The sequence below is a fragment of the Notamacropus eugenii genome, chromosome 1, assembly GCF_028372415.1.
Source record: "Notamacropus eugenii isolate mMacEug1 chromosome 1, mMacEug1.pri_v2, whole genome shotgun sequence".
NCBI lineage: Eukaryota > Metazoa > Chordata > Mammalia > Diprotodontia > Macropodidae > Notamacropus > Notamacropus eugenii.
The window spans coordinates 679,764,152-679,785,292 of record NC_092872.1 but is presented as its reverse complement, the minus strand read 5'-3'; positions in this window follow the sequence as shown (position 1 = coordinate 679,785,292).

Below are 21,141 nucleotides of genomic sequence, written 5' to 3'. Positions count from 1 at the left end.
CATACACACTCTCTCACATGGACACTGTCTTCTGAAAATGCTAAAACCAAGTTTTCTCACAAGTTAACTTTCTCACAAAATCACTGAGGATCTAGGTTTTCACACACTCTTCCACTCTCCATGGTATACATGGTAATACTTTGCAAAAAGTATGATGTTTTGAGATATATTGCAGTTATGTCATATGTTACTCCAATATGGACTTGTAATGACTATAAACATATAAGAAATAACAGACAGCCTGTACTTTTCTACTGCCTTGACTCATTCTGATCATTTGTCCAACATGTAAACAAGCTCTCTTCCTAATTAGACACATGCACCAATATTCACTCCTGAAATCTCCTGATTACCAACTTGTACCCTCACTTGATTTCTTGTGCCAACTAGGAAACTCGTCCACCTGAGCTTGGTACTGAGAAGTGATACTGGAGAACTTCCCCTCCACTTCTGAATCAGATTTAAAATGCACTTCCCCTGTCTCGAGCCACTGGCTGATTCAACTAAGACCACCTTTAAGGTGTAAGATTTTTCCACTCATACATGATTCTTACAGTGCACTCCCATCAAGGCTTTACCACTGTACACTTCTCTCTCATATAAATAACCCTGGCCCCGTACGGCTGAATCTCTTTCTGTGATGTTCTAAAATATATGCATATATGTAGCTTTCAATTTTGCCTTCTTGATGCCCCATATAATAATAAAATTCATGCTTTTTCCAGCTTCCTGAATATCAGTTTTCTGTAGATCCTTGAACCTTGGTCCTTGCTCTATTTCAAGAAAAGAGGACAAATACAACATCATTCTTAAAAGACTTCTCCCACTTCCTTGGACTACTCTGCCACAACTACATGTCTCTTGCTCTGTGTTTTAACTTCCCACATGAAGGGATTAGTTTTTCCAGCACATCTAAGTTTAGAAATGAAAGTATATGTTCTTAACAAAATCAAGGATACTTGGCAATCATATATAGTCATATATCTCTATTGACTCTGTGCAAGGCTATCTCCTCTTTTTCTGGTGTTCTCAGACTTTACCACCCTGCCTCCTCAGAAAAAAAAAATGCGGGCTCCCTCAGGTTATCTGAAAGATGAGTGAATGGACTGGCATAAGAAATATGTGTTCTCAAAAAATTATACCCACTCTGCTCCAGTAAAGACAGTTGTATACTTTATCACTGAAGATGTAAGACTAATAAAAGGGTTCCTGATTTAGATGGGAATGAGACTAGACTAAACAACCTCTAAGGTCCTTCTCAACTTTAGTTTGTATTGCTTTGAACATGGCACTATTCTCCATTCAGAGACTGGAGGGCTCAGATTCCTAGGGAGCAATAGGTCAAAGGGGAAGCCAACTGATCAGGAAACAGAACAGTTTGAGAATGATAATATATTAGATGTGGAGAAGTTGTGAACCATAACCTGAAACTGGGAAGCCAGGGGATTAACTTTTGCTTGTGCTGGTAGGGGAAGAAATAAGAGGGCTCTAGTAAGACCAAGCAGACTACTTGGGGAGCCAGAGTAGGAATGGATTAGGCTGTATATCCTATACAGAAGGACCCAGAATTGAGGATCTCTAAAGCAGATACGTCTAAATTCAACAAAATTGGAATTTTTTATGTTGTAATGCAATTAGAGTAATTTATTGTGCAAAAGATCCTGGGCTGAGAATATGCTGACTTTAGTATTTTATGACAAAGAGGGGCATAGGAGGTAAGAAAAAGACTATATCTGTCCTCAAGGCTATAGTAACCGAAGAGATTTTGAATCCTTACCTGGAGAGATAGGATGTGGAGAATGAGCAGGTCAGCTTTAATCATCTGCAGAGATTTTTGTTCAAATACATGTTGGTCAATGAGGTCCCTTCCAACTCTGAGATTTTGTGATTATATAATCTCTGAGAGTAGCACCTCCATCACTCTCAAGAAATTATTATTTAATTCCCAGGGATCTCTTCTCAGTAACTACATTCCATAGATTGAGCCCTATGACACTAAACACAGTCACACTGTAGTCTCAGGAAAGCATATTTGACATATCTTAGGGTCTTCTCAAAGACCCATGTAATTAACATTCATACAGAATCAAAAAGCAGTGGAACTCAAAAAGGCACCCAGGCCATGCAGCTTTCTGCATCACAATCCTATTCTTACATAAAAGTGGTCAAATTTCAACACAACTTTAAAAAAAAGGATCCATTTCAAGCCAGGGGAAGGTCTTTCCAGATGCTCTTGTCCTGTATTGTTCAACATGATTTTCAATGATTTGGAGGAAAAAACAGTTACAAAATTTGCAGTTGGAATGGAATGAGGAAAGATAGCTAATGTACTGGATGAGAATCAGGATCCAAAAGGATCTCTACATGCAAAAGAAAAAAAACTGAATTAAATTACTTAGATAAAAAATGTATAAATTATTTACTCTGTGTCAGGCACTGTGTTAAGTGCTAGTACTAGTGCTGCAAATATAAGTAACACTATCCCTGACCCCAAGATCATTTTATGCCGGTATGGGAAGTAAATACACAAAGGGGAGCTGAAGGTGAGGGATAAGGATGACAGGGGCAGCATGTTAAGGAGACAGCCAGGAAATGGCTTCTGGGGAGATAAAACAGCAAATTGCAATACATCTCACTCACTTTCATTCATTCATTCATGCTTTCCCAATGAAAGTATAGATTATCACCTTATCAGATTATTGTTAGCAATAAGAACTGAATGACCAAGGGGAAGAAGTGAAGGTTGTTGGGTGAAGAAGAGGAGGAGATGAGAATAATGACCTTACTGTAAGCAGCACAGGGAATAAATATATGGGAAAAAATGTGAAATCCCGCTGTTTGGTTCAAAAAATCAATTGCAAATGTGTAAAATCAGTGAGACATAGCTTAATAACAAGATCACATGAAAAAGTCTTGAAGGTTTTGGTGGACAATCAGCTCTACCTTAATCAATGTCATGTCCTCAGATTGAGCTAATACCATTATATCAGTACAGAATAGGGAGGAGACAGTCCTACGGTCCCGTGCCCTGATGAGACCATCTCTATGTTCAGCTCTGGACAGCACATTTAAAACATACATTTAATTGACAAAATGAAGCATGTTTCTAAACACGAAAATCAGTAGGATAAAGCAGCTTGAATTAGCTTCTATGAGAAAAGTAAAAGGAATTCACATAAGCTTTTCTTGGAGAAATTTAGTTGGATTGCCCACTTTCTTTAAATTCTTCAAGGACTCATGGAGGTGGAAGCAGCCTTATTCTTTGTGGATCAAGAGAATAGGGGCTTTGCAAGAAGTTGGAGTTAGAGATGGACCTTTTCCAGCTAAATCTTAAGAGATATGTTCTAATAGTCCCACAGATTATCTCTGATGAGAGACCTCCCAACCATTGAATATGTTCAGATAGAAACTAGAAAATGATCTATAAGCAGTGCAGTGGATGGAATCTTCACGAGATAGGAAATTAGAGGAGTTGACATCCTTCCAATCCTAAGATTCTCTGAATATAGTGAACACATACAGAATCTATAAGTTAGAATATTAGTATTTACAATCTTTGCTCTATACAAGATTTGATCTCAGGATCCAAACTTTTCCCTTCCCCAAGGTACTGAAGATAGAATTTCATTCAAAAAGAAAAGTACAATTTGCACATTAGTAAAATATCTAAATGAATACTGTTTACTTTCATGCATACTCATTAATCTGTACTTTCATATATGGGAAGGTAAATGGAAGAATAATGGGTGAGCTTTACTGCAATATGATGCATCAGTATGTTTCCAATCCCACCGCTGAGTTGATCCATGTTTACCTCTCATTTCTGAATGTGATGCAGCAGTAAAGTCTACATTGCTGCTTTCTTTGGTCTTGCATAGAGAGCTATGATTCAGCCCATTGCAAGAATGTGGACAGAAAAAGAAGAGGAAATTTATTTCTTACCCAGCTGAGTCTCATCTCCATCAGCTAACAACCTAGGAACTGGGTCTGTGCAGAGGGGAGAACACATTACAAAAACAGAAACCAGGCTGCAGCAATCTTTGCCCTGTAAGACCAGGACATCTGAAAATTCAGGAACAAGTGTCTTAGCAGTTTTAGTCCTCAGATTCAATCCTCCCATTTAGGGCTGTTTTTTGGAGGAAACAAGAACCACCAAATTGGGCAAAATAAACTGTAGAGACTTCTTCAGTCCCTAAGGCATTCCTGGGAGGAGCTATTGAGGAATGTTAGGTTGATTAGTGACAGTGACATCACATTGCTCAATCATGTCACTTCTTTTCCCCTGGGGTAGGTCAAAGTCATATCTTCTCCTGGGTGTTCAAAGACATATTGAGATACATTCCCCAGTCATATCATGAAGCCATTTGGGAGTGGTATTAGCCCCAGGGTCCCTGAGAAGTATCACATTATTTAATATTTATATGGCACTTTGGATATTTTGGATCTCTAGGGGATCTGTGAATTTGGATGGGAAAAAATAGATCTTTATTTTCCCTAACCTTTGATTTCCTTTGTAATTTTGTGTATTTTATTTCATGCCTTTAACAATATTCTGAGAAGGCTCTATAGACTACCCCAGACTGCCAACGGGGTTGATATCACAACACAGGTTAAGAACTCCTGCTTCAATCTTTGACAATCTCAACAACCTTCTGTGATTCACTGAGTACCTTTTGTTATTTATATGACAGGTGGGGAAATTTCTCCACAGATGGGAAATTTCTTGTTCAATATCACATAACTAGTCAGCCAAAAAGACATGGAATCCAGGCTTCCTGAATCTCAGCACTAGGCTATGATCACATTATCACACTTTCCCTCTCAGATAAATTTGCAGGCCTGGGCTTTCTAAATGACTCCTCCACTGAAATTCCCTTGCCCTAACCCACACAGTCTTTTAGCTGCTCATATTTTGTTTCATCCTCCCTCTCCCAAACTCTTGCTTCAGAGGTTGCTCCTAATACTCTTTTGTAATGGAATTTAAATGTAAAATCTTTCCCATTCATTAATAGGCCTGTGAGACCCACTTAAGTCATATGGAAGCCTACTTCACATGAGTTTGAATCACATGGAGCCTGTGGTGGAAGGAGCTTGCTGAATGGGTAGAGCAGGAAGGATAGAATAGGAAGAGGCAGAGATGGAGCAGAATTGAGAGAAAATTTGTAGAGAGCAGTCAGAGGTAGGAAAGATGCAGGCAAGTAGGCTGCTGGCTAGGGTAAGTGAACCTGCATGTCGTTTGTTTAACGGAGCTGGTTTGTGGGAAGCCTAGCAGAGGGAAGGATTGGAGATGATGTTGTCCTCTGCATTGTTATTATGGATAGTTTATGATGAATTTGGCTTTCTGGTGTCTGAATAAATTTTTGATTCTGTCTTCCATGTGGAGAATCTGTGACATTTCATGGTTCAGAACTGCACCAGAATATTTGTGTCCACTGTAGGCACTGAGAATATTGCATTTGCATTACAAATGGTGACAAGAATGGGATCGTAAAATATCAGACCTCTATTTGTAGACAAAAAGGTAGAAAAGAGAAAGAGGAAGAAATAGATCTGCCAGGATGGGAGGATTTGCCTTCTTCCTCTCTGGCAAGAGAATGGGCTAAAGACACTGGATTTTGTGAAAACTGGGATCCAAGACTACAGAAGGGGGAACCCAGAAACTTAGAAAGATGTTTGCAGGGAATAACAATAGAACCAGGAAAAGACATGGCAGGGCTGTGTAGGAGAGGCTGGGGCTTGCTAATAAGTCACTGAATTATATGTAAAAGTAAATAATGTATGTAATGTATGTAATATGTAAAGTAAATAATAAATAACAAGTAAATAATATATGTAAAAGCAGAAACAAGCTGCTAGAGAAGACTCAGGGGGGAAGGGACTTGCCTAGTTTGCATAAGAAGATTTTATGCTGAAGCATTCAAACTCTCCTTTAGGAGAGCAAGCTGGAGTGTCTCAGGTGGTAGGACAAAAAGCTGTTGTGAGTTTTGCTCACAGGAGGTGAAAAGTTAACAAGAGTAAAGTGATTTCAACCCTTGCACAGCCTGTGGTGGGAGAAGCTGGCTAAATGGGTGGAGGAGGAAGGGTAGAACAGGAAGGGGTAGAACTAAAGCAGAATCAAGAGAAAATTTGGGGAGAGCAGTCAGAACAAGGAAGAAGGCAGGCAAGCAGGCTGTTGTCTAGCATGAGTGAAAGAGTTTGTCTGTCATTTTGTTTAAGGGAGCCTGCTTGTGATTTGTTTAAGGGAGCTGGTTATGGGGAAGCCTAATAGAGGGAAAGCTTGGGGCTAGTGTTGATCTCTGCAATGTCATTGTGTGACAACTCTCAAAATGTTTAAATGTTTTGTTTCTGTCTTTCATATGGACAGTCTGTTGTATTTTGAGATTCAGGATTGCCCTGGGATATTCATGGACATTGTAGGTGTTGTGAATATCACATTGATGCTACACCCTTAGATAATGATTCAGCAGCTAGTTCTGGATTGTAGATATACCAAAGGTTCATATATTAATGACCCTTCCCCAAGCTAACATCATATTCCTCATGAAAAAATCCAACCTCTCCTTCAAAGAGGTTGAATTCCTTCTCCTGCAAGAAATTTTCCCTGATTCCTGCCATGCAGATATGATCTTTCACTCCTCTGAACTCTCAAATTGTCATTCAAATTTATTTCTCTTTTATCATATTCTACTTTGTATTTTCATTATTTGTGTCTCTCCAGCTAGACTGGAACTTGCCTGGGGAGATGGGGGAAGGGATTGTGACCTATTCATATCTTTATGCACCCTACCACCTATCACAGAGATTAGCACAGAGCATTCACTAAAAGTTGAAATTTAAATGGAAGTAAAATTGGAAAGGTAGTTTGGGACTGGGTTCTATGAGCATCTAACTATCAGTCTATGCAATGCGACTTAATTTGGGCAACAACAAGCTAGTTTAGGTACTAGAGACAAGGATCAGAGGAAGAAGAGACAAGGAGTATAGAAACCAACTGAGAAACTATTGAAAGAATCAATTTGGGATGGCATGAGATTTTGCACCAGAGGGGTAGCCATAGGAATAAAAAGGACCAGCCATATACAAGATAGTAAAAGGAATATTTGGAAGTCTCAGTGGACCTTATTTATATTTATAATTGTATTTTTATCTTTGGATGCACTGCTTTGGGTAAGTGCTTTGTCACAGAGTAAGCAATTAAAAAGATGACTGAATTGAATTGGGGAGATTCATAAGACTCAGGATGGGACTTAGTGATTGCTATACCATCATCAGAGAGTGAGAGCAAAGCAAAATTTCTACCACTACAGAAATAATTAGGCCCCAAGGAAATTCTGCTCCCTCTACATTTAGGCCCCTCTGTTTGAGTAGAAAATTATCACCCAGGGACACCTTTTTGTAATCCAATTAAGTTAACTCAAAGGAAGAATGTTTACTTTCTCCTGAGTGATTGTAACTAGGAACTAAGCCTAACAGCCCTCCTATGCAAATGTGTCCCAAGATGGCCAGAGACAAAGTCTCCTCAATATCACTAATGGAAACTTCTAATTAACATCAGTTTTTAAAAATCACAAAGCTCCATGAGAACATGAATGTGATCTTCAAGTTAAGACCACATGCATTTAGGGTAGGTAGTACTCTCATGCCATAGATAGAGTGCAGGACCTAGGAAGATGAGTTCAAATACAGCTTCAGACACTTACTAGCAATGTAACTCTGGGAAACAACTTAATTTCCATCTTCCTCAGTTTCTGAATTTTTAAAATAGGGATAACAACAGCATCTGCCTCTCAGGGACTTTGTGGGGACCAAATGAGCTGAGGTAAGTAAAGTACTTTGCAAACCTCAAAGCCCCATATAAAAGACAGTAATTTTAGTCATTTTAATAATTAGCATACACCATCCAGTCATATGTCTCCTGGAGTGTCTTTACTTCAGGTTTGGTAATTGTGTTTCTCTTTATTTTTAGTGTTGATGATCAAGAAGGAATGGAAGGAGATACACTTAACTTTACACACCACCACCAATTCTATCTAGTTTCAATTTAAATGAATGTACGTAACTTACATGTAATAATATACTTTCCTCTGCATTACTTTAAATTTCTAACTTGTCCATTCACCTAGATATTTGTATAATAATGTTCCCAATAATATAGTCACTAGTAAGTATATACACTGTTCTGCAAGGCATTTGGAATCTCAGAGTGTGAATGGACCTCAAAGATTACCTAGCCAGGGAATCTTAGCATTTTTTGTGTCAAGAAGGTGAAGCCTATGGACCCATTCTCAGAATAATGTATTTAAATTCAAAATGTAAAATACATAAGATGAAAAACCATTTTGTCAAAATATGATTATCAACATCTTTAAAAATAAAGTTCAGCTACCCCAAGTCATGAGTCTGATCTATGCCTGAAGTTCAATCTCCTGTACAATATTTCCAACAACCTCTTCTCTCAACTAACCCAGCAATTACCCTACTTCAGGCACTCGTTATCTCGTTTGTAATAACTTTCCGAATGAACTTCCTAGCTAAAGCCTCTTACATCCTATACATATAACTGACAAAATAATATTCCTAAAATATAGTTCTGACCATGTCATTCCCCAATTCTATAAACTGCCACAGCTCTGTACTACTCTTAGAATCCAGTAGGCTAGCATTTAACAACCCTCACAATCTAATTCCATCCCAACCTTTCCAGCTTAATTTTATTATACTTCTATCTAGTCAAACTGACTTTATGAAAGATGCTCCATCTCCCACCTCTGTCTCTTTCTACAGGCTCTCCCCAAAGCCTGCAAGATACTCCTGTTTTACCCATGCCTATTAGAATCCATTGTTTCTTCAAAGCTCAGCAACAATAACACTCTTATATAAGGACTTTTCTGATCCCCCAGCTTCTAGTGCCCTCCCCCAAAATACACTTATAATGCATATTTTTGCATCTACTTAAATATGTATTTTTTCCTCATATAGTCTCCCTGATAAAAGTAAGCTCCTTGGTGGGAGAGACATTTCTTTTTTGTAGTCCTGTTACATGAGAGAGTGTCTGGTATCCAGTCATGCTCAATAAATGCTTATTGATTAGTTGATTCAAGAGGTCTATACCAGAAGGCTTCTTGTGACAGGTAACTCATTCCTCCTGAGACAGCTCATTCTACTTTTGGACAGTTCCATTTTCTAGGAAGTTTCACCTTACATCACAATGCAATCTTTCTCTCTGCCACATCTAAGTATTGCTCCTGGCTATGCTTCTTACACAACACAGAATAAGTTTTATGTCACACACCAACCCTCAAAAACATGAAGACTCTGTCATACTATATCAAGCCTTCTCAATTAAAATTGTCAACTCTTTAAAATGAAATTAACATAGTATGGTTTCTGGTGCTCCCTGATTACCCTATGATTGATGGATTTGACTTGCAAATGTCCTTCCAAAGATGTGGCAGTTTGGGAGGTGGAGCCAAGATTGTGAAATAAAGGCAGGACTCACCTGAACTCTCCCCAAACCATGACAAATACCTCTAAAAACCACCCTAAAAAACTCTAGAGAAGCCGATCCCAAAACAAGATGGAGTGAAACAAATTTCTAGTCCAAGACAGCTTGAAACATCAGCAGGGAAGTTCTGTTGCTCCAGGGTGAGAGAGGATCACATTCCAATGCAGTCCACACAGGATCCAGCAAACCAGAAGCAGGCCTCAGAATGACTGAATCACTAGCATCAGTGGTAGTTTTTAGACCTCTCAGCCCATAGACTCCAAAGACAACATAGAAGGTCAGCAGAAAAGACCTGTCACACTGGGGTGAAAGTGGAAGGCAGTCCCATTCTGATCACACCAGCAGCCACAGCGACAGCAAAGCAGGAGCAGACGTTATGAGTGACTGAATTAGCAGTAGCAGTGGCAGTGGCAGTAGCTGCTTCCAGATAGCTCAGCCCACAGACTGAGGGTCAAACAGCTAGTCAGAAGGAGATTACATGGGTCTTTTTGCTAGCACTGAGGCCAAATTCTGTTGCTTTGTCCATACTCAGATACAAGTCACAATCTTGAGTGTCAGTCCCAGAGTGAGGAGGAACACTAACACACCAGAGTTTGTGGTCACAGTGGAAGAGGGACTCTCTTCATAGTTTCAGAGCAGAAAAAATTGCTTGTGGTTACTCACAGAACAGAGCACAAGCCAAGAGAGTAGTAAACATGACCCCTTAGATCACACCACCTTGGAAGAATAGAAGACTTAAAAGTCCCTAGAAGAATCTTTGAAAACACCTGCGCAAACCCCCAAAGTTTGGAGTAATGTGCCCTCCACTCTGGAAGCAGAGCCCTACTTTAACAAGTAGGAAAAACTCAAGTAATAAGCTAGGGAAATGAGCAAACAGCAGAAAACATCTGACTATAGAAAGTTATTATGTTGACAAGGAAGATCAAAAGACACTCTCAGAAAAAGACAAAGTCAAAGCTTCTACATTCAAAGTATCTAAGAAAAATATGAATTGTTATTAGGTCATGTAAGAGTTCAAAAAGGATTTTGAAAATCAAGCAATAGAAATAGAGGAAAAATTAGAAAGAGAAATGAGATTGATGCAAGAAAATCATGAAAAATGAGTCAATAGGTTGGTAAAGGTGACACAAAACAAAATACAGAAGAAAATGATACCTTAAAAACAGAATAGGTCAAATGGTAAAAGAGGTACAAAAAGCCAAAGAAGAGAAGAATGCCTTAAAAGGTACAATTGGCCAAATGAAAAGGGAGGCCCCAAAGCTCACTGAAGGAAATAATCCTTTAAAAATTAGAATTGAGCAAGTGGAAGATAATGACTTTATCAGAAATAAAGAAACAAGGAAACAAAACCAAAGTAATGAAAAATGGAAAACAATGTGAAATATCTTAATAGAAGAACAACTGACCTGGAAAATAGTTCCAGTGGAGATAATTTAAAAATTATTGGACTACATGTCAGCAATGATCAAAAAAAGATCCTGACATCATCTTTCAAAAAATTGTCAAGGAAATCTGCCCTGATATTCTAGAATCAGAGGGTAAAATAGAAATTGAAAGAATGCACGAATTACCTCCTGAAAGAGATCCCAAAATGAAAACTATCAGGAATATTATATTCAAATTTAAGAGGTCCCACGTTAATAAGAAATAGTGAAGCGGACAGAAATCATTCAAGTATTGGGGAACCAAGTCAGAACAACACAAGATTTAGAAGCTTCTACGTTAAAAGATTGAAGGACTTGGAATGTGACATTCTGGAGGACAAAAGGAGCTAAGATGACAACCAAGAATCACCTTCCCTGCAAAACTGAGTATATTTTTTCAGGGGAAAAATGGATATTCAAGAAATAGAGGACTTTCAAGCATTCTTCATGAAAAGATCATAGTTGAATGGAAAATCTGACTTTCAAATAAAATACTCAAGGGAAGGGTGAAAAGGTAGAGAAAAAATGGAAATCATAAGGGACTTAATAACGTTAAACTGTTTATATTCCTACATGGAAAGATGATATTTGTAACTCAAAAGACCTTTCTCATTATTAGGGTACTAATGAGGATTTATAGACAGAGAGCAGAAGTGTGACTTCTATTTGAAGGGATGGTACCTAAAAATAAAATTAAAGGGTGATAGAGGAATGTACTGGGAGAAAGAGAAAGGTAGAGTTAGAATAGAGTAAATTACCACAAATAAAAGAGTCAAGAAAAATTTTTTATACTAGAGGGGAAGAGGGGAGAAGTGAGGAGGAAGGAGGCAACCTTTCTCTCAAAATTGGTTCAAAGAGAGAATAACATACACACTAAGTTGGATATTGAAATATATCTTACCCTACAGGAAAGTAGAAGGGGAAGGTGATGGGGGCAGGGGCACTGATAAAAGGGAAGGCAGCTTTGGGGAGGCGATTTTTAGATAAAAACACTTTTGAGGATGATCATGGGGAAAGAGAAAAAACTGAATAAACAGGAGAGGGAAATTGAATGGAGGAAAATAGAGTTAGTAAGAATCATTGTGAAAAAAATTGGAGGGGGTTGGGGTAGAGCCAAGATAGTGGAGTAAAAGCAGGGACTTCCAGAGCTCTCCCCACAAACCCAACCAAACACCTGTAAAAAATGACTCTAAACAAATTCTGGAGCTGCAGAAACCACAGAATGACAGAGTGAAGTAAACCTCCAGCCCAAGAAAACCTGGAAGGTCAAAAAGAAGCATCTATTGGGCCACACTGGGAGCAGAGCACAGTGCAGCATGGGCCCACCAGCATAGATGAGACCTAACCAGGCCCAGTGGGACTAAATATCTGGCACCTGTGGCAGTTTCCAGACTTCATCATCCCAAAATGCCAAGGAAAAATTGGAAGGTCAGTGGGAAAAACCTGTGGGAACTGTGTGAGAGAATACAGAGGTCTGGCCCAGTTCCCAGGGCAGCAGAGAGGGTGAAGGAGCCCATGGAAGCAACAGCAGCAGCAAGGGCAGTGGCAGTGACTGTTTCTGGAACTCTAGGCCCACAGATTGTAAGGGGATTGAGTGATTGACAGTAAACCCTTCACCCCCACTGGAAGCAGAGAACTAACAATAAAGAAGTCAAAAGTCAAGTAAATGGCTGGGGAAATGAGCAAAAACTGGAGAAAGAATCAGTCTACAGAATCTTATTTTGGTGACAAGGAAGACCAAACTATACAAAGAGAAGACAACAAAGTCAAAGCTCATACATCTGAAGCCTCCAAGAAAAATATGAATTGGTCTCAGGTGATAGAAGAGCTCAAAAAAGATTTTGAAAATCAATTAAGAGACATAGAGCAAAAACTGGGAAGAGAAATGAGAGTGATGCAAAAAAATCATGAAAAACAAGTCAACTACTTGCTGAAGGGGACACAAAAATTGCTGAAGAAAATATCACCTCAAAAATAGACTAACCCAAAAGGAAAAAGAGATCCAAAAAACCAGTGAGGAGAAATCCTTAAAAAGCAGAATTGGCCAGATGGAAAAGGAAGTCCAAAAGCTCAGTGAAGAAAATAATTCCTTAAAGATTGGAATGGAGCACATTGAATCTAATGACTATGAAAAATCAAAAAATTATAAAACAAAACCAAAAGAATGAAAAATGGAAGACAGTGTGAAATATCTCATTGGAAAAACAACTAAACTGGAAAATAGATCCAGGAGAGACACTTTTAAAATTGTTGGACTACCTGGAAGTCATGTTCCAAAAAGGAGCCTATACATCATCTTATAAGAAATTATCAAAGAAAACTGCCCGGATATTCTAGAACCAAAGAGTAAAATAGATATTGAAAGAATTCACTGATCATCTCTTGAAAAAGATCCTAAAAGGAAAACTCTTAGGAATATTGTAGCTAAATTCCAGCACTTGAGGCGAAGCCAAGATGGCAGAGTAAGAGCAATGACTCACCTAAGCTCTTGGACAAACTCCTTTGGATACCTTGGAAAGGAGAATCTGACCAAATTTTGGAGGTGCAGAATCCAGTGGGAGACAGGCTGTGGTATTTGGAGGCCAGGACAGACTGAAAAGTCCACGGGAAGGATCTGTTCCCTGGGGGTGAGCCCACAGTGCACAGGGCAGCTTGTCCAGTGCAGTGGAGTGGAAGGGACCCACAGGAAACCTGAGGGCAGCAGGAGGAATTGGCAGACCAGCACCCAAGGGTAGGAGACCAGCAGAGCTGAGCCAGTGAGAGCCACTGAGCGTCAGATATCAGTGCAGCACCTCCTGAGACTTTCAGCCCACAGATTAAACGTTGATAAGTCACCTACTTGAACTTCTGGGAGCCAGGATGGAGGAGTGAGCAGCAAATGCTCTATCCTCCTCCCTTGATGACCTCGAAAAAACCATAAAATATTTCCCCAGAAAAATCCTGGATCAGCGGGAACAGCAGAGGGGGTAAATAGTCTCGTAACACCTGAGGCTAGGAAAATAGCTAAGGAGGATTCCTCCTGCTGTGGCGGAGGCAACCTGGAAGGACTGAGGACCCAGGACAGTGAAAACTCACACTAGGACTCAGGCAAGCCTCAGCACCAGGAGAGGAGCCCCAGGAGGGGTGGGAACTCAGACTGGCATCTAGGCTTGCCTCAGCACTCCTGGGGAAATGGCAAGATAATAGGGCCGTTGTAATCACCATCCCCTGAGCTTGCCTTTGCCTCAGTTCAGCTGAGGAGATCTCCCATGACCAGACCACTCCTCCCCCACACTTAACAAGCTAACCCCAGGGCTGATCAGGGAAACACAAAACAAAAACCTGCTCTTAGCTTTTCCGCACAAGTCAGCTTGTCACCAATTTCTGCAGCATCTAACTGAAAGAACTAGAAGCCACAACCCACAATCAATGTCATGAACAAGAAAAAGCAAAAGAGGGGCAAAAAAAACCCATAGAATCTTTCTATGGGGATAAAGACCAAAACACAAATACCAAAGAGGTCAGTACTGAGACTACTTCCATCTGAAACTTTGGGTTTGTGGGGAGAGCTCTGGAAGTCCCTGCTTTTACTCCACTATCTTGGCTCTACCCCAACCCCCTCCAATTTTTTTCACAATGATTCTTACTAACTCTATTTTCTTCCATTCAATTTCCCTGTCCTGTTCCAAATTCTTAGAGGAGAGGTTGGGGCAGTTAAAGAAAGAAATTCACAGCAAAACTATACTAATGCGGGACCTCAACCTCCCCCTCTCTGAACTTGATAAATCTAAATTCCAGCACTCTCAGATCAAGGAAAAAATATTGCAAACACCCAGAAAGAAGCAATTTGAGTATTTTGGAAACACAATCAGGATAACAGAAGATCTAGTAGCTTCTATTCTGAGGAATTGAAGGGCTTGGAATATGATGTTCCAGAGGTCAAAGGAGCTAGGATGAAAACCAAGAATCACCTACCTATCAAAACCAAGTATAATTCTTCAGAGAAAAAATGGATATTCAAGAAATACAGGACTTTGAAGCATTCTTGATGAAAAGATCACAGCTGAATAGAAAATTTGACTTTCAAATACAAGACTCAAGAGAAGTGTGAAAAGTTAAAAGGAAAAGGGAAATCATAAGGGACTTAATTATGCTAAATTATTTATATTCCTACATGGAAAGACGATATTTGTAACTCGTAAGACCATTCTCATTATTAGGGTACTAAAGAAGATATGTAGACAGAGGGCAGAGGTTTGAGCTCTGTATGAAGGGATGGTATCTAAAACATAAAATGAAAAGGTGAGAGAGAGGAATGTACTGGGAGAAAGAGAAAGGAAAGTCAGAATAGAGTAAAGTACCTCAAATAAAAGAGGCAAGGAAAAGCTTTTTGAGTGGAGGGGAAGAGGAGGGAAGTGAGAGGGAAAGAGTGAACCTTATTCTCGTAGGATTTGGTTTAAGGAGGGATTAATATGCACACTAAATTTGTTATGAAAATCTATCTTACACTACAGGAAAGAAAGAGGGAAGGGATTATGTGAGGTGGGGTTTGTGGAGGATGATAGAAGAGAGGGCAAATGGAAGGAGGGGGTAATTAAAAGTAAACATTTTTGAGGAGAGACAGGGTCAAAAGAGAGAATAGAATAAATGGTTGACAGGAAAGGATGGAGGAAAATATAATTACCTTTTTACAACATGACTATTATGTAAGTGTTTTGCATGACTACAAATGTGTAACCTATATCAAATTGCTTGCCTTCTCAATGGAGGTGAGTGTGGAAAGAGGAAGGGAGAGAAGGTGGAACTCAATGTTATAAAAACAAATGTTAAAAAATGTTTTTACATGCAACTGAGAAATAAGACATACAGGCAATGGGGTAAAATATCTATCTTGCCCTACAAGAAAATAGAGGGGAAAGGGATAAGAGAAGGGAGGGGTGTGACAGAAGGGAGGACAGACTGGGTGAAGGGGTAATCAGAATGCATGCTGTCTTGGGGGGAGGGGAGAGGAGAGATGGGGAGAAAATTTGGAACTCAAAATCTTGTGGAAGTGAATGTTGAAAACTAAAAATTAATTAATGAAAAACACCTAATAAAAAGAAAAAAAATTGAATCAGAATGCAGAATGAAGCAGTCTACTTTCTCTTGTGTTATCTTTGTTTTGATTTGATATATTTCATAGCTTCTCCATTCATTTTAATTTATCTATGTAACATGACTAATGTGAAAATGTGTTTGATAAGAATGTATGTGTACAATCCATATAAGATTGCATTCCATCTTGGGAAGGGAGGTAGGATGGAGGGGAAGAAAATTTAAAACTTATTGAAGTGATTGTTGAAAACTGAAAACAAATAAATTAATTTTTTAAAAAAGAAAAAAATATGAAGCAAATTTCTCTAATAAAGGCCTCATTTCTCAAACATGTAGAGAACTGAGTCAAATTGACAAAAATAAGAAACATTCCTCGAATGATAAATGATCAAAAGACAAATGTTTTCAGATGAAGTAATCAAAACTATCTATAGCCATATGAAAATATATTCTAACTCATTATTGATTGGGGAAATACAAAATAAAACAATTCTGAGGTACCATTTCATACCTTTTCTGGTATTGGCTAATGGGACAGCAGAAGCAAATGACGAATGTTGGAGGGGATCGGGGGAAATGAGACATTAATGCACTGTTGGTGGCGTTGTGAAATGATTCAAATATTCTGTACAGCAGAGCTTCTTAAACTGTGGGTCATGACCCCATATGGGGTCACATAACTGAATGTGAGGATCACAAAAAATTTGGCGACAATAAAAAGTTTCTGAACACACGATGACCAAAAATTAATTCAAAATCAAACATGTAATGAACCTGAGGTGTTTCTGGAAGGGCTTGCCCATTTTGCAATGCACAGCTTGACTGCAGCCTTGGTTCTCAACATAAAACTTTAGCACTTTTCTCTGCACATGCCATCACATGACACAAGGCCAAGGAACACTGCCAGAAACACCTGGGCTCAGATTCAAGACTATTATATATTACGAATTTCAGGGTTTTTACTGTATGTATGAAATTGTTAAATGAATTTTGGCTTAGGATTAGGACAGAATTTCCAACAATTTCTAAAATGGCTGTAAATATATTTCTGCCATTGTCCACTATGTATTTTTGCGAAGTGGTATTCTCAGCATTGACTATAAAATTAAAATATCAATCAATTCTGAAAGACATTTAAGATGCTCTATGTCCTGCAGTATCTAATATTACAGCAGTATTTAATTCTTTATGTAAAAATAAACAAGGACATCCATCTCATTAGCATGCAAATTTGCTTTTATCTTTAATAAAACATAAAATTATATATATACCAAATAATTGTTTTAAAATAAATTTCTTTATGATTTCTTTTGAGTAAATGCTTGATTTGTATACCAATTTTATACACCTATATACCTGAAGTCACATAAAAATTTCTTGAACAAAAAGAGGCAGAGAGTTGAAAAAGTTTAAGAAGCCCTGTTGTAAAGCCATTTAGAACTATGCCCAAAGGACTATAAAAACCATACATAACCTTTGACCTAGAAATACCTCTACAAAATCTATATTCCAAAAGATATAAAAAACAAAAATCTTAGTCATGGAATAGCACAGGGATTTTCCACTTCCTACACTAGCACACTTTAATTTTAGAGCCCTATAAAAAGAATACATAGCAGGGAATGGCCCCCTAGTATGGCAGCTGTCACTTCCTATTAGTTTGTTCAATTTTATAGCCTTGTTGCAAGAGTCCTAGTCTGGATCTCTTCGTTGACCGGTCCAGTGATAGTATTCCTATGGAAGGTGTTGGAGAAGCACAGAGGAATCTATGTGTCCCTCTGTTTTCTTTGCTGGAGAACTGTTTTTGCACTTTTGTAGCAGACACCTAAATTTCCTCCCTGCCTCACATCTCCACCTTCTCCAAACCATCTGCCACATAGCTACCAAAGGTATTTTCCAAAAGCAAATGTTCTAAGCATATTGCTCCCTTACTCACAGAAGCTCCAGTTTTCCTATTGCACCTAGGAAGACATACAAATTCCTGTTTGGTCATGAAAGCCCTTGGGAATCTGGCTTCAACCTCACCAGGTTTGTTACACTTTCTTCCCTTGCTCTTAATGCAACAATTCAATCAAACTGATCTTGCTGTTCCCTACTGTGGAATTCTTTCTCCCATAACTGCCTTTGTCTTTGTACCAGCTGCCCCCACACCACTATGCCTGGAATGTACTCCCTCCTCCTCTTCACCTTATAGAATCCCTCATCCTCATAAAAAGATCAGTTTTAATGCCAACTCCTATATGAGACAACTAATAGTGCCTCTACCCAATTACTTTTAATTCACCTTGTATACACTTAGTAGCACTTATACGTTGTTTCCAGTGATGAAATACTTGAGGTCAGGGACAGTTTCATTTTTGTCTTTGCATTCTCAGTTCCACCCACAGTTCCTGGCACACAGCAGTAATTCAATAAATGCTTATTGATTGATTGATTGATTGGAACCTCAGGAATATTTGTCAAAAAGTGGAGACCTGAATCTCTTTCATGACTATATACAATCAGTCTCTGAGTACAGGATCTCCTTCACTAGATACACAATCTGATGGATTAGTTGACAAGGTCTATAATATTCACCAAATTGAATATTTATTGGGCATGCAACTTGACCCTGATTCAAAATGGGAATGATTTGAAGTTGACTTTCTGAGCATGGTAAAACTTGAATGAATACTATTGAATGAATCATATGTACCTTTTGGGTTGCACAGCACCTCAAATGCTTTTCAGAGGTTTTCAAAACCTCCTCTGAGACCTATTGTATTAAGGGACAATAGCTCAACTTGGTGATGTCTTGATATTCCCAGAACCCTCTTCAGCCTCTTAGAGTACTTACACCAGCATCGATTTGTTAATTTGGGTTTGTAAAAATTGAAGAAAATAATAAGGAAATATAATTCATGGAGTATATAGTAAGTTAGCAAAAATCCATGTACGATAAAGGCCATACCACACAGAGGGGACCCTCAACCCCAAAAAGGACCTATAATGGTCTCTCTGCTTTATGGGATACCATAGTCACTTTCTCCCTGGGTTCTGTATCCTGACAGTACTGTTCAGCAATCTGTTAAAAAAAAACAGGCTTTTCAATGGACATAGGAGAGAGAGGGTTCATTTAGCAAAGTGAGAAACTAGATCACCTTAGCTTCTATAGCTAGACATGTGTAGATTCACTAAAACAAAATGGAAAATGATATATATCCTCAGGTGTTGACCTTTAAAGTAGGATGGCATCTGCACACAAGGGAGAAGTAGTCTCAAATGATCTTAAGCTCATATTTGTCTATCCTTCCTGATGATGCTCAATGGTCAGTGATGTGAATCTGTGATGACATTCTCTTGGTGGACCATGTGAGCTTGTACTGGACCTTATATGTAACAATAATTTTGGAAACTATAATTTCAAAATGATTTGACCAGCATGTCATCACATGAAATATGTAGTCAGACCCAGGATCCAGTGAAGAAGCCATCAAACTTACCATTACTTAGTTGATAAATCTAGTAGCCTGATGATAAAAATTATCTTTCTCAATTCATATACACCCTACCATATTTATTATAACAGCTTCACCTTGATGAGAAACTAAATTATCCAAATTCCTTTCAAATTCTGATAATTGTAGATCAGTAAAAAGAATACATGTCAGAATCAAAATAGTAAAAAAAAATCAATAGAAAGAATACCCATAGAAGTATTGGGACTCCCTCTAGAACTGAGGGGATTTACAGGACTAAAGGCCCAAAGGGAGGATATCAAAGCTAGTGTACAATGTGTGTGCTTTAGAATTGGTAGCGGTCTTCCTTCAACACTATTTAACCATATAATAGTCTTATGCTGAGGGAGTCATTATCTGGGGAGTGATGATGGTCATTCTTTAGGGAGTGATGATGTTTATAGTTTTAATTTTGTAGAGGTAGCTGAATTAATTAGACAAAAGAAGTGACCAGCACATGGGATACCAGTGCCATATTGGTGTAGGGCACTAACATCTTCAGAACAGAATCCTAAACTTCTGAGAAACTTTATAAAGTGTTAATTCTCTTATAGTTCCTGACTGGTGGCTCCTTAGACTCAACTCAAATTTCCACTTCATTAATACTAGTTCTCCTGCTCAACTAAGCGTCTTTCATGCTGGTGGCAGCACGTATCCACTTGTGTGGGAGGAGGGGAACTCACAAAAGAATTCCTTCTACTCCTCTTCTTGCCTCAAGTCTTGCTTTCTTTTACCTCAGTCCACAACTAACTTGCCCATGTATTTTTTCCTAATTACTACCACATGTCAGCTATGCCTCATGGAGAACACAACACCAAAGTCTTGAATTCTCATTCTGTCATTTAATGCTCCTGTTTCTTCCTCTTCACATTAGACAACATGGTAGGATGAAGGAGAGTGAAAACATGAGGATAATATAGAGGTTGAAGACCTGAGTGACTAGAGAGAAGGTTGTGTTCACAAAAGAAAGCTCAAAAGATGGAAGGTTTTGGTTGGAAATATAACTGAGTTCTGTTTTGAACATGAATTTCAGATGGCTGCTCTGTACCAGACAAAATATAGCTCCCATCTGAAATATAGAGCTAATTATGGAAATCATGCTGTAAGTTTATTAACAAGAGGAAAGCAGTGTAGATGATCAGGGGGCTTCAAACCATGCCATATTAGGATTAGTTGAAGGAGTGCACCTTTTTTATCTTCTAGAAATAAGACTTTGTGGAAACATAAGAAATACCTTCAAATATCTGAAAACCTTTTATATGGAATAAAGTTTTGACTTATTCTGTGTAACTAAAATAGAATTTATAGAAAAGTAAATTTTTGATTAATTTGCTAAAGAAATTTCCAACAATTTGAGCTATTTTAAAATGGAATGTATTGCTTTGTGAAGTAGTGAGCTCCCTGTCATAAGCTACATCCAAAAAGAGACTGACCACTTGTCAGGGATCTCTTTGAAAGAATTTATACATCTTTTAAGGATAAGAGGGAGGCAGGATAGATGACCTGCAATATTCCTTCTAAACCCAAGATTGATATAATCATAGAAGGAATTAGAAGTAGAATTCTAAATTAGAAAGGGACCCTAGAGATCATCTAATTCAATAATCTCTTTTTTGAAAAGAAAAATCTCAGGCTCTTACAG